The sequence below is a fragment of the Acanthopagrus latus genome, chromosome 12, assembly GCF_904848185.1.
Source record: "Acanthopagrus latus isolate v.2019 chromosome 12, fAcaLat1.1, whole genome shotgun sequence".
Classification (NCBI taxonomy): Eukaryota; Metazoa; Chordata; class Actinopteri; order Spariformes; family Sparidae; genus Acanthopagrus; species Acanthopagrus latus.
In genome coordinates, this window is record NC_051050.1 from 985,009 (window position 1) to 999,092 (window position 14,084).

General features: G+C 39.6%; 1 protein-coding gene across 1 annotated transcript in view; it reads right to left on the reverse strand.

The window, feature by feature from the left end:
- dcc (DCC netrin 1 receptor) overlaps positions 1-14,084 on the reverse strand; it is a 289,488-nt gene that overhangs the window by 99,126 nt on the left and 176,278 nt on the right. The window lies entirely within an intron of this gene.

Here is a 14,084-nt window from a genome sequence, read left to right on the forward strand (position 1 = left end):
GGACAAATTAGACAATGAAGAAGTAACTTTATTTAATGTGTACGGCCCGCCAGGAAGCAAAAAAAAAAAAAAAAAAATGTTTTTCAAGAAATTATTTGAATTGGTAGTATTGGAAACACAGGGGATTTCAATTTATGGTGCAGATCTTAATGTCCAACTTCAGCCTAAATTAGATACATCTAATCAGTGCCAAAAGAAAAATCCAAATGCCATTTTAATCCAGCGGATGCTTGCAGAGCTAGGTCTGATTGACGTGTGAAGAGAGTCCCATCCAGGAGAAAAACAATACACCTATTACTCCCCATGTCACTCTGTATGTTCAAAAATTGATTATTCATTCATATATAAATCAGATTGGCACAAGGTCAGGGACTGTAAGATAGGGATTAGGGACATATCTGATTATTCAGGGGTGTACCTAACCCTGCACCTAACAAATCAACAGAAAACTACACTTTGGAGACTTAATATGCGCATTTTAAATGATAAAACAGTGCAGAAACAAATTTAACAGGAATTTGAAACATATCATAGAACCTTTATATATCAAACATATAACGGATAGTGTCTCCAAGTACACTATGGGAAGCAGCAAAGGCAGTCATCCGATGTAAAACTATTGCCCTTGGAAAAAGGAAATGACTCTAGAGTAATGTCTTTGTTGTGTTGTGATCATGGATCCATTTCTTTGTATCATGTCTCGTTGTGTCTCATGTTTTGTTTTTTCCATGTCTCACGTGTCCTTTAAGTTTCTCCTATGTTCTCCCCTCTGGCTCCCTCTGTCTGTTGTATTGTTCCCTTCATGTTTTCTCATGTGCTCCTCCCCTTCATTACCACACCTGGCCTCTTCCCTCCTCACCTGTTCCTTGTCTGTACATCAGTATCTGTGTATTTAGTCTGTGTGTTTACTTCACTCCTTGTCTGGTCACTGTATTTGTCAGCCCCTGTCTGCTCCTGCTCATGTGCCTGCTCCTGTCTCTGTTCCTGTTGATTCCAGTTCCCTTTGGTACGTGTTTTTTTTTTTTTTTGGATTTTTGCATTTTGCATTCTGTTTTGAACTTAGGTTTTGATTTGTACTTTGCCCTTTTTCTTTGCACTTTGTTCTTTCACTGTTTTTATGCCGCTTTGTTCTTTCGTCCCCATTTTGTCTGCTTTTGGGATTTTGTACTAAGCTTTAAATAAAGCTCGCTTTTTGTTTTTCCCTCATCGTGCCTCCTGTCTAACTGCATTTGGGCTCACCTCCTTTTTTCACAGTCTTCCCCTTTAGAAGATGGAAGGTGTCGACCAATGGCAGGTGTCGACCGTGGCCCGGTCAAATATGTTCCAGGTTGTTAAGGAATCAGACTGATTGTTATCATTTTAACACTTCCTGATTGATTACAAACTGAAAAGACAATGGAGAGTGAAAACTATGAGGTAGTGCTGGGCGGTATTCCACTTCACACTGAATACCGGTGTATTTTCTTTATGATATGAATTTTTAATATACCACCATACCGGTGAATTTAATTACACAACGTTTGGAACGCTACGCTGCCCCACACAACATTGTTTCAGACTGGACCCTTTTCAATGTTGCGCTTCTAAATAGGCATGGTGCGACTGCGAGGCGTGGTGAAGGTAAACAGTAGTGCTCTGGTGTTACAATACGGTGAAGATGGCTAGGATAGACATGGCAGTTCATGACTTCATCTGCAGATGTTAAGATGAGCAACTGGAAAGCCGCCGAGATCCGGGAGATGCTAGCGTCTCCTTGGTCTCTGTAGCTGTCAGCTTGCTGTTGTAGCGGCAAGCTGCTTTTCAAATTAACAGCCCCCTGCTTGGAACCCAGTTCTACACTCCAATGGGGTGCAATGTAAAGCTCTTCTTTTGAAGACAAATTCGACCTGCTTCCTGTTAGCTGTCTGTTGCTTGAGGTAGCTCTGCTGCACGCTTCCTTTAATAGCGGGGGTATAACATTGGCATGTGTTTGACTGAGGAGGCGAGAATATGGGCCACAGGTTTATAATTAAGTGAATCTATCCAGTGTCGCCGCATTTCTTCCGATGCATATGTTGTATATCACTGTTCACACACAACTTGTCTATCTAAATGGGGCTAGTAATTCCTCTCTCAACCAACCAGTAGAAAATGTTGTGAACACCTGATTAAGCATGATAAATAAATAAATAAATAAATAAATAAATAAATAAATAAATAAATAATACCGTCATATACCGTGAAACCGAATTTTGAAAAATACCGTGATATACATTTTTGGTCATACAGCCCAGCACTATTATGAGGGATTTCAGGCTGTACTTAAAGCTGAAACAAAATAAGTTAAGTCTCTATCAGACAACAGCTAACGTTACCATTCAAACACTCCCTAACATTACTTTTACAAAGTGTTACAAGATATGATACACTATAATGAAATGGTAATTTCAAAAAGAAAGTCTTTGAATGACACATTAGCTGACACATTATCTGGTATTAAAATATGTTGTTTTAACATGAACTAATCGTCATATTTTCCACTGCTGATCAAGGGAAGCAATGAAAATATAACAATTTGTTGGATTTCTGAGTCACAACCTGTAACACAGTAGCAAACGACTGCCATTAAGGTCTGTAGACATTTCTGACCAACAGTAGTAGTATGATGCAATGTTCATGTTTTTGAGTGGTTTCCTGTTTTGTTAAAATATCTCATGTACATGAACTACATTGCGTGCTTTGGACAAGTTTTGTGATGCAAATTCAATTCACTCGTTTCTTAGGCCCTGAGGATGCACTCTTTTTGTGAGATAGTGAATCTAATTGTTTAATCAGAATCTGGTATTTTCTGTTGCCATGGTAACATTTCCAGGAAAAATTGAAGTGGATAGTGGACAATCATTTTGTACAAAATATGCACAGCTCAGAACCAGACGACCTCTTACACACATACAGATTGTATTACACATCTGTTGTTGTGGTCGTATTAGTACAAAAACACAGACATACACACTCAGAGTGATGGTATGTGTGTATCCCTTCATCAGCTGTAGTGTAAATCATCAGGCCAATGAGCAGTTTAAATATTCAGCCAGTGTTACTGTGCCAACTGCCACAGAGGAATCCGTTAACATTTAGCTGCACCTGCTCCCTCTGCTGCTCCTCATCCTGCTAATTGATTACAGCTGAAGTGATCACTGAGAGGGAGGAGGGAGAGGAAAAGAGATGCAGAGGGATGGAGAGAGAGATTGAATATATGTTTGTCAGCCAAATTCATCCATATACTCTTTCTCCGTCCCTCTTCCTGGTTAGACGTCATCACACGGATGTGAGGTCTCCATGGAAACAATGTAGAATTAAAATTCATGTTGGAACAACTCCCACAGAGACGCAAAGAAGCAAACCACCCATGAAAGAGGACACCACCACCACCACCACCACTACACCATGACTACTACATGTCTAACCTCCTTTTATGTTACTACTGTTGTTAATATTGTAGTAAGTAAATGTATCACTTCAACACGTTTTGCTATTATTACAATACCATCTGCTACTGCTAAGACTGTTACCATTGCTCCAACTACAGATGCTAATACTTTTAATCCTGGTGTTGCTCTTCCTGTTATTACTTCTTTCAAATACTTATATCACTGCTGCTACTCCTATTGATATTACTGATACTAATACTGCTATTACTGCTGCTTCTCCTAGTGTAATTATTTACGATTCTTCTGTTATCACTGATGCTTACTGATGCCAGTAACATGTTACTTAGTTATTATTTTGACATTTTCCTTAGTAAAATATTTATTATTGCTTTCTTCTTCTTCTTTCTCGGGGAGTGATGTCACGTATGCAACAAGTCACATTTTTCAGCACGAGGACAACACCACATGTAACACCATGCAGCCACACAAACACAAACAACAGCGGAGGGAGGAGAGAGATGCACGTTTGCTTAGCTGGAAATACAGTCATTTTGAGTTTGTGTCAGCAAAAGATGAGAATATTAAGGTTCATTGTGCTCTCTGTGCTGGTGACAAAGTACTATCAAGCTTCAAAAACACAACGTCAAATTTGAGGAAATGCTGCACATGGCTGACTCACCCTCATTTGGTACCATAATAACCAAGATCCCTACTACTATCAATGGCATGCTTGGCGTTACTGTTAAAAATGCACTTCCAATAAAGTGAGTATTGGCAAAACCGGTTGTCATTTTTATGTTGAGGCGGCAGGGTGTTGTTGGCAGCTGCTGAATGTAACTGATAAATTAACTTGTAATCTATCTTAACTCTAAGTTACTTATAAAAACAAGTAATCAGTAATCAGTTTACTTTTTCAAGGTAATTGTGGCAACACTGCTGATGCTAATAGCCCTATTCACACAGAGACTCTGTATTATCTCCAGAGCAAATTCTCACCAGTTTTCTGCATTTGTTTGTTACACTGAACCAAGTAGCTGCAAATCCAAAGTGTAAGTGTAAATATTTTCCCAGTCTGGGATCATTAAAGTAGTTCTATTCTATTATTCTATTCTAAGGTACATATCGTGATGTTGACATCAGTGTGTTTTTTTCAGCGCGTTTCCCCTGGTTTCCACCTGTTAATCTAAACATGAACCTACCAACTGTTCATAATCATATTAATACAGATGTAATGTCTTGTGATTCTTCACTCTAAATCATCAGCCATTATAAGCCATCAGTAAACAGGATGCTATCTGACTGTCACTCATGGGGAAGGAGGCTGTTTACTGGTGGAAAGTTCACTGACGTCTCAGTCGGGGGAGGGCTGATCATCACAGTGATGTTTTTCAATGCAAGTTGTCAGAGATAGTAACTGCAACCAACAACAGTGGATAGTTTGGCAAGTTGTTTTTTTTTGTTTTTTGCCAGGGGACAGAAACTGTTTTTCGGGCAGAGATGTGATGAAGAGTCTGTAGGACAGACAGGACGAAGGACAGGATGATAGACAAGATGAAAGACACTTATAATGTACCCACATATAACTATTGTATTTGGCTGCTAATATAAGTTGCCAAAGACACAACTATGTACTACGTTACTGTTGTTTGGTCCTGTAACATTCCTTTGTGGGACATTTACCTACATTTTGTTGAGTGAAGGATCTGTTTAGTTATCAGACTATTAACACCATCATACTGACACGCCCCGCTCCATGCCGCTGGCTTATCTATTCACACAGGTTTGGTTCACCAATGCCTCTCCAGAGGTGCATCAGTGCTGCAGTGAAACTGTAGCCCCTATCTGCTTCTGAGACTTTAACACAGAAGACAATACAGAGAATTGGCACATGATTCTGGCATAGGGCTGAAACCATGCCCACTAAGTCAGAGGGGAAGGAAAAGGAACAAACACATATCAGGTTAGCACTTAGCACAAACCTGTGGCTACCAAAATTGGACCTTTGTCAAAACCACTAAAAGACTTAGATCTGAGGGAGATCAGAAATCATTCCTTTGAGGACAACAATGTAAACTTCTTGGCCAGAGAAGACAGATGGTTTGAAAGAGGAGTAAAGGAATCCCTCTATGTCCAACTGGAATGTCTGTCTTTGAATAGAGGAGGTGACCTAAGACAATACTTATCACCCACCTACAATGCTGTACTGGGTTCTCTCCCCTGACATCTTAACAGCCATTCATACCTGGGCTCACCTAGCCTCACAAGTGGCCCTTCCAACTCTGAAATTCAGTGCTCACACGTGTCCTTAATGACTCTGTAAGGTCACTCGCACACAGAGTTTAAAAGCCTGCAACTCCCCTCCAGTTAGTTAGAACTGAAGAAGCCTCTTGGATGAGAAGAAAATATCTTCAAGAAAATGAAACAAGTCCAGATGACTACGATGCTACACTTAAATTTACTGCAGTTGCTGATGATGCTCATGCTTCTACTTCTGCTGCTGCTACTTTAATAAGTGCTTCTGGTACTTCTGTCACAGCCACTGCTGCTACTACTGCTATTTTTTATTTATCTATTTATTTATTTATTTTTTACCATCACTGTGGTAAGTTTTTTCCTCATTTGAATCAAGGGTCTAAGGACAGAGGAAGTCGTTCACTGTACACATTGTAAAACTATATCTATTTGATCTGATTAGATTGCTGCCACTGTCACTTTGTCACTGCTTCTGTAATAGGTTCAGCTACTACTTTTTCATGTGACTTCAGCTCTTAGTGATAGTAGCTGTCATCAGACCCGCATTGAAAATGATTGTTCTTAATCCACTTTCCACCTGCTGCAAACAAAGCAGCTGAACCACATTATGCTGTTTTCATTAAGATGTTGAATTTCATCTCCTTCGCAGTGCTCACCAAACTAAATAGACTCCATGGATCAATTAAGCTGGTTTCAGATGTACTTTCTTTCCTTGTGTAAATCAAAGGTGAAGTGGCCTCAGGCTGTACTGTAACATAGACTCATCTTCAGTTTTTTTCTCTGTCTAAGCAGACCAGAAAACGTTGGAAGCAGAAATCCCTCATGCAGTTGCTTTGTATTCAGATGTAGTTGACATATAACAGCAAAGCAAGAGAAGATGTGGCCTTGTTCACAGCCCTCAAACAGACAGAGAGCCTCGTCTTTTTTATTTGCAGGTGTTTACCATTTCAAATTGCTTTCGTTCAAAGGGACTATGAATAACTCTCACATGGAGTAAATTAACTGAAGTGACAATTCAAAGGTGGTTAAAATCAAAGAGAGAGTTTTAGTTTAGTTTCTTCTCTTACTGTTCTGTTCAAGAATGCTGCACTGGAATTTTGAGCTCTTTCACATTCAAATTTGACGGTGTTGCGTGACTCTGGCGTCAGGCTAAGCAAATGTTTTCCATCTCCTCTGTGCATTAACCAGATGACATATCAAGATACTGCTATTATAACACAATGAGTATGAATGTTCTGGTATGCATCATGTGCTGTCAATGTGTGTTGCTCTTTGTAAATGTCAATGTGAATGTAAATATCATAATGTAAATGTAATAAAGTCATCTTGCAAAAGTGCTGAACCCATGTTTGCCATCTGATGAATATTGGATCTTGTGTATTACTCATACTGGACTTCCTGGATCATATTTTAACTTCTCATACCTCAAACTGTTAAACGTTTCTCTTGCTTTGCATACAGGAGGAGTTATTTTGAAGTCTAATGTTGTTGATACAGAACAGATGAGTACCAACAGTAGAATTGTATTTCCCTGTGTGCTTAAGAGTCCTTGTACTGCTGAGCAGTTTGTCATTTATCCAATCGATGGATGACAAAGCTTTGGGGGGGGGGGAAACAAACAAAAAACCTTAAATTGAATCAAGAATTAATTCAGTGGGTTGCTCTTTTGTTTCCTTATGCACTGCAGTGTGAGAGCTGCATACAGAACACCTCATTCACTGTGACGACACACACACACACACACACACACACACACACACACACACACACACACACACACACACACACACACACACACACACACACACACATACAGAGGGCCAGGTGAGTAAACACTCCCTGAATTCAATCTGTGGTTGTTTGTTCATGCCCTCTGGGTGAGGGCTGTGTGTGTATGAACTGCATGTGTGTGAGTGTGTTAATGTCCTCTGTGTCTGCATTTACTCCCTAATACAACATGCAACCCCATGCTGCATGATGCAGTGTGCGTGGATGTATTCGGAAAATAAACGGCTTTCACATTTTAGAACAATATATTAAAAATACTAATGGAGACATGTTTGCACACTTGGGTCTATGTGTACACATAAAATGTAAAAAAAACATTGAAGGTTCTTTTAAGAAATGATTGCTCAGTATTAAAGTGCACAGTCTGTGTTCCAGTTGTAACTATAACAATAATAAATCATTGACCGTCTTGACAGTAATATAGGGATTCAGAATAAATGAAAATGTATTTATTTATTGCTCCATAAACAGAGAAACAGCAGTGAATGATTTGATTATGTTCAGATGGTAAGCACAAAAAACATGATCATTCTAAGTAAAGCTAAACATTTCCACAGCTGTAGTTAAATTGATTAAAAAAACAACAACAACAGCATAATGATAAACATTCTTTTTCATTACTGATTTTTGTGTTGACTAATTCAACAATTATAGCATAAAACTTTAGGAATTTTAGAAAACTAATTTTTTCAGCACAACACAGCACAGCTCTTCTGTCTGTATCAGGGAAAATCCCCCCCCCCCCACACATGCTCAGGTGCCAAAGTGTTACTATGGTTACCACATGATTTTTACATAAGTAAAAAGATCACTCAAGCGTGTCATTCCCACTGGTGATGGGGCCATGTCCCCCTCACTCTTTACAATCCTATAAATGTAATTAAGCAGGCTTAGAACATCAGAAAAACAGCAATACTTGAAATCTGATTCATGTTGTTGGCCTACCATTTCATTGGGAATAATAACCTGTCTCATCATTATGCAATTTATATCCAGACTGTTTATATGCAGGAAAAAGCAAAAATCCCCCCTTTATGTTGAAGACCCCAGATATAGCAAGTGTCTCCCACTGACTTCAACACAGCCGACACCAGACAGATTCAGTGAGGCAATGACCCTTCCTTCTCTTTTAAGTTCCTTGGTCACCAGGCCCCCCTTGTCCAGTCTGAACATGGCTGTTAACCACTCTGTCGAGTGTTCCTGATGAGGTGGGTGGAGCATCAGGTGAAGTTGGAGTGATGTTTTAGGAGATGGAGGAGAGGAGAAGACAAGTTCCAGGGTGTAACAGAGCTGGTGATCATGATTCTGTTTTTGTGTCTGAGGGTGTCATCATCCCGTTACTACAGCGACTGTGTGCAGAACACCAGAGCATAGGAATCTGAGATGATTAGCAGCAATTATCTGCTGTTTGGTGACATCATCACAGGTGTGTGACAGAGAGATGAGGCAGAGAGAACAGCTGCTAATTCAGGCTATGATAATTCAATAATTTAGTAATAATATGATGCACGAATGAACAGATGAACGGATGATTTTACAACATTAATAAGTGACTAACTCAAACCTGCAAACCTTAAAGAAATATATATATAAGTACAACCCCCCCAGCCAATAGGCCTATGTTATGCATCATTAACTTTGCATCAAATAGCTTGTCGCAGCTGGACTCCCTGTTATGATGTCATGATCATTTTTAATGTTCATAAATTCAATTAGGCAAAAAAAAAAAAGCCCAACTGTAAACAACCTAAACCTAGCCCAACCTAAATACTGTTCTGTAATAATTCTATTTATTTATCTAATGTTAATCAGCATTCTAGCCTGTCTAAAAACTTCTAGATTTCTAGACATTTCACCACTTTTCTAACTGCCACCAAGGATGGGCATGTGTGATAGGCTAGCCTATTGACACTATGAACCTTTTTTCTTATCATCCTTTATTTTGAATATGTTTATGTTGTGACAGCAATCAGCTGAAGAAGGATCAGTTATCCGGCCAGCCCGGCTTGCTTGAGGCACTGAATTGAATTGAACGCGCGGAGCATTTGGCTAGCAGGGGCAGGTGGGCGAGGGAATCAAAATGCAGTGCTCTGATTGGCCAAAAGCTTTTCACTCCACTTACACGCAGATTGTTGTGGCTCAGCGGCAGAATCAACTTCATAAATTGAATTTCGCAGAAACTGAAACTGGCAAACTGCGAGATGCAACAAAATGCCTAACTGAAGAGCAGCAATGCGCACACACATACTTAAGGGTCAAAATGTGTACCGAGTATAAAAAATGTGTACATGTTGGCAGGTCTGCTAACTGAATGAATGAATTGATAAGTAAGTGATGGCTGACTGAAGGAGTATGTGAGTGAATGAAAGAATAACTGACTGACAGTAAAAATGGATTGCTGAGCGAATAAAAGAATGAGTGCAGGATTATAAGGCTTGCAGGATTGCAAACATCTTTTAAATCTCTTCTTAAAAAACATTTTCATAGACTTTTTGTGATGTCATCCTTTTACTTTTGCTCCTGCTGTTTGAGGTTAGACCTTCATCAGACAGAGAGATTGTGTGTGTGCGTGTGTGCATGTGTGTGAACACATTCACATTCTGAAGCCTTTTTTTTTCTTTTTCGCTGAAGTAGTAGTAAAGGACCTAACCCTTAACAATTGAATTAAACATTTGCCGAACCCCAGAGGACGATCTGTTCTGTCTTTACATTTTACAAGAATCACCAGTAGTGACATTGAGGCAAGACAGAAACTTTTGTTAATTAACTGAATCAATTCTAACCAACAGAAAAATGTCTTTTATGTCTGAGTCTACAATATATTTTACATCTGTGAAGGATTTTCACATTTGAGACTTGCTTAAAAATATGAGGCACCGTTTTGGGGTTCAGATGAAGTTTTCAGTGAACCAGCTGAAAACTCAATCACCAGAATAAATGTTAGCTTAGAAAATTTCTTCAAAACCGCAGAAATTACGTTTCTTCATGTTGCACACATTTGTTTGGGTTCAGTTTTCTATTTCTCTCTCATAACAATGGTGTTCTTACGGTCTACTTAGGTTTAGGCACAAACATGCGTATGGTCAGGAAAACATTGTGGTTTGGCTTAAAGTAACCAACCTTTCTGGTCTTCATGAAAACGGCTGACGACTTCACCAAACATCTGGTTTTGTCAATGGAGAGATGGCTGGAAATCTCTCCACGGAGTCGACCTGTGGTTGGCCGTCTGACTGCAGCATTGCTGGCTTGCAATAATGCTACCACCATCCCTACCTCCACCTCAACCTCCCATTGTGAAAGTGAGCTAATAAGCATGTCATGTGAATGTCATATGCGATGTTCGGTATAAATGCCAACTTTCGATGTATCTGTGGTTTGTAGAAACATTAAAGCTATGTAAAGTAAAAGCTATGAATGAATGAATGAATGAATGAATGAATGAATGAGTGTAAAAGGTCGCTGTGAAAGAAGAGGAATGCACATGTGAAGACTAGAATGACTTATGATCTGCACAGCCATTAACAAACAGATATTAATGGACTCTGTAAAACCTCATTTCAGTTCTCCGCAAGTCAAATGAACACTGAGCTCAGCTGGACCCTTCAGTGCTGGTTCTTTTAATTAATGTTGAAATGACTCTCCAGGTTCTCAAGAAAACTGCATCTCATTCTGGCATGGACTCAAGAGAAGTTTTAATCGTTCCAATAGGAGCCCTTCCAAAAGCTATTCTTAGACAAACAGCGAGGCTTAAAGTTAGTAATATGTTGAATGTTTCCACACACTCTTAATCCAAACTCTGACAGCCATGGAGAAAGTGACCCTGAGTGGACTCGCTGGAGAATTCTGTGTAAAAAGCCCACAGACTGACATACTGTAAACTGTGGCTCAACCAAACATTCATCAACACACACACACACACACACACACACACACACACACACACACACACACACAGTAATGCTCTAGTGACTGGTGAAAAGTTGTGGAGATGTCAGATGTGTCTGAAAAGTTGAAAAGTTGGTTTGACAGCAGCAAGACGAGGGCAAAAAGATTCACATTCTATCATTCAGTAAAAAGCTGCAGAGAACCTGATGCTGGCCCCACCCACACACACCCACGCACACCCACCCACGCACACACACACACACACACACACACACACACACACCCACGCACACCCACCCACGCACACACACACACACACACACACACACACACACACACACACACACACACACACACACACACACACACGCACGCACGCACACACACACACACACACACACACACACACACACACACACACACACACACACACACACACACACACTTGAACACTGGATACACAGGCTTAAACCAAAGTAACATAACTTGAAGCTGTTGTTACTATACCTTAAACAAAGTGTAACTATACCTTGTACAAAACCACTGCTTTGCACTTTAGTTGCAATTCTGTAACACACTTGCTCCTTTCTGCAACACACTTGCCCCTGCACACTACACACGATTTCATACATAAGACACTTAGTTCAAAAAATGAAATCTCAGGGTACCACTGGGAAAACACATCTATTCAAGATACAACACACATTGGTGAATTGAAAATACTTAGACACACACCTGAAAATACTTACTTACAAAACTGAACACCTATCAGCCAGCTACAAAAAGGCCTCAGTTAAGCCATTTTGAGAACTTTGCTGTGCAGGATAGACCAGAGCACCCTAATTTTGTTGTTGTCCGGAATAATTTCAGTTTCCATCGAGCTGCTCTGGTCCAGAACTGGTTCACCAACTATGAACAATTTGATGTTGTGTACTTGCCCCCTTACTCCCCATTTCTGAATCCTATAGAGTAATTTTTTTTTCCAGGTGGAGATGGCGCATATATGACCACCACCACATGCCTGTATGACTCTTCTGGAGGCAATGGAACAGGCCTGCAGAGGCACTGAGGTACGGTCAGTCCAGGGATGGGGGATATTTCCCCGATGCTTAGCGAGAGAAGACATTGCTTGTGATGTTGATGAAATCCTGTGGCCAGACTCCAACAGACAGCATGATCCATAAGTGCTGTATCCATTGTGTTTTTCTGTTTACAGTAGTGTATTGTTTGTTTTATTTTTGTTTCAGTTTTGCTTTAACTGAATTTACTGTACTGTAAAATATACCACTGTAATGTAATGATTTTGAATTGAGTATTTCATTTGGGTTGTTGTGCCTTCTGTGGAAGTGAATCATAACAGTGACAATGAAAGACTGCAGTGTTTTATATAAAGTAGACTAGTGTGTTGCTGCTGATCTGAAAGTGTATTCATATGATGCAAGTGGGTATCATTTTGTCATCTCAGTGACATTTTGACAAAGGATTGTTAGGTTTTGATAGCAGAGTTTCAATTTGACGTAGATGTGAATGGTTTATTTCCCAGTGTTGTGTCTTATTTGCTTGTGTGTAGAGTTTTGACAGAATAAGCCAAGTCTTCAACCTTCAAGCTACATTTACTTTTTCAGGCAACACTAATATATTGAATGACTTGATGAATAATATTGCAACATACTATATATGTATCATTGGCATATCTAGCCTCTTACCACAGTTTAAATGGGAATTGCTGCAGGTCTATTCAGATGAGCAATACTCGCAATAGGATGCCATAGGATGTTGCAGTCGAGCTGCATAGCTTGTTAGTAAATCTAGCTTTTTAGCTTATGCTAACTCCAGTGTTTAGCTTTGTCTTTATGGCTAGTGGTCAGCAATAGTGTCTTTCAAGTGACCTGGCAGTTGTAACGTTAGTTTGTGTTTAGTATGCTTTGAAGTGGTTTAATTGGTTTAGAGAAATAATGTTACTCATGCTTCAGAAAGGCAGCATGGCAAAATGTTGCACTAGGTAATGATTGCCTGTTAACTCTGTCTACCGCGATGTGAGGAATATTGTTTGTTACTCGGGATATCATTGTGGTTATCTGGCTTCCTCTGTTACCATAGTTACAAGCCTGCTTGTGCACGGCAGGCTCCTCTGTGGGGAGGGGCTTAGAGGGCAGTAGAGAGAGGGAAGGAGGGACTTGGGAGCTGTGCTCATTCTGGGTAAGTCCACTTTTTTTCTCAAAACTGCAGCTTTAAGATAACACTGACAATGTAGTTCCTCATTATATTTGTAGACATTTCACACATCTGTTGGTCCAGAAACGTAACTGGATTTTGTTGTAAAAAATCCAAAGAAATTGATTTGTGGTAGTTTTTGTTGGCATATATTGTTGTAAAATGTGCATTACATGACCACATGGATGTAATTTTTCATTTCGGCTCATATCTAATATTTCAGTAGTACACAAGAGAGTCTGCAGAAATTCTATGCATTATTAGCATAGTAAAGTAAAAGTAAGTGTTTTGAACCTACATGCTGTCTATTTATTGTTGTACAAAAGACAATGTTGCCAACCTCTACACTGTGAATAACTACTAAATCCTCTGACTTTTACCAGCTGTTGACATGGTTATTTTGGTTGTAGTTATTAAGTCAATTATTAATCAGAGTCCCAAATTCACAGTTAAATACCATTTATGACACTGAATTATGAATTGGCTATGAATCATTTCCCTTCTTCAAGGGTGATGCTCCTAAGGAGATCTAAT